The sequence below is a fragment of the Octopus bimaculoides genome, chromosome 7 (genome assembly GCF_001194135.2).
Source record: "Octopus bimaculoides isolate UCB-OBI-ISO-001 chromosome 7, ASM119413v2, whole genome shotgun sequence".
Classification (NCBI taxonomy): Eukaryota; Metazoa; Mollusca; class Cephalopoda; order Octopoda; family Octopodidae; genus Octopus; species Octopus bimaculoides.
The window spans coordinates 16,697,507-16,698,995 of NC_068987.1; the positions used below are offsets into that span (position 1 = coordinate 16,697,507).

The 1,489-nt window shown below is 36.4% G+C and overlaps 1 protein-coding gene across 1 annotated transcript in view; it reads right to left on the bottom strand.

Annotated features, from left to right (window-relative positions):
• Positions 1–1,489, bottom strand: part of LOC106873374 (neuronal calcium sensor 2) — a 160,549-nt gene that overhangs the window by 157,879 nt on the left and 1,181 nt on the right. The gene's annotated exons all lie outside the window — the stretch shown is intronic.

The following is a 1,489-nucleotide window of genomic DNA, read 5'->3' on the forward strand; positions in this document are numbered from 1 at the left end:
ATATATATATATATATATATATATATATAAAGTATGCGTGTGTGTGTATGTTTATGTATAGTTATCTGATTTTCTGCAGCCACTATGCAAACAACATTGACGTAATGTTGTATACCAAAAGAAGGAAGACATCTATGAAAATACACCAACTATTCCTAGTTGTTGGATACGACAGCAGCAATATTCCATGTTTTCCAATATGGTGTGCTTTCCCGTTGCCAATGAAACAAGGAACCATTTCAACGCCCTGAGCATGTTCGCGACCAGGTCGTATCTCTATCTGCTCATGCGTCTATTACGAAACCAAACATAGCCACACACTCAGTCGAGAAAGCGTATAAGTCCCCAGCACCAAGCTACTGCGGCTCTGATGCTGGCTCACTGGAAGTCCTATATTCTGGTTAGTTTGGACAACTGCTTACAAATTTGAACTGGCATTCTGTTTTTTTTTTGCAAACTGATGTGATTATAGAATGCCTGCACAAATAACAAAGTCTGAGAGATGAACTACTAGCTAAGCTTTTGTATATTACACCTCTATTTTCTGGAACGTTGACGACAACGATAAACCATGTGGTCAAATTCGTTTCAAAACTACCTGGGCTCTCGTCTGGTTCAACTACATGGTATCTTGAGAATATATTTCTTTTATAGCATCGGTTTGATTAATATGTGAATGAAATTGATAAAGGGTAAACTCTACTGAATACCGTTGTATATGTGAGTATGTGAGTATGTTTATGTCCAACTTTATGTGTGCAACCGTTTAAAAACATACTTTTTCTCATGTCACGCAACTCAGTGATACGAGTAATAAAGATCAGTAAAAATAAACACAACACATAAAAAAAAACACCGGGATTGAAGTGATCGACTAACGCCAACCCTTTGAGATAGTATCCTGACACGGCTGCAGTTCAATTATTTTTTAAAAAAAGTAACAGTCTATAGCAGTGTGTGATAGTGTATATACGTGTTAAATGTTCTCGAATGTTTTGATCCAAACTTCTCCATACAAGAAAAGAAAGCACATGAGAAGATGAAGGTTCTGTTGATCAAAAACTCTCTTCTCTAAATTTTCACATTAGATCCTCATACAGCAATGGCTTAAAAAAACTTGAACAAAGTCGTCATGCAACATTTAAAAGGTACTTGGACTGAGTGTTAGATTTAACAGAGGCTAAACTTAGTTTTGTGCCTCGTATTCCGCACGGGCTTCAAAAAAATTAAAAATGTGTATATGCTTTCAATTAATATGAAGCATTCTGGTACAATACTTTAACAAGAAACCAACAAACTTTATATAATTATACAGTTTATGGTTTCACCAAGCATAAATCCGGCTCCACCTACAATCAATTCATCTGCCATTGTAGTTCAATGACCCCTGCCATTGATTGGCGTTTTACTGATGCTCATTCTTAGATTTCCACATCGTCCCGCTACTCACCATTACACACACACACACATGTATATATGTGTATGTGTG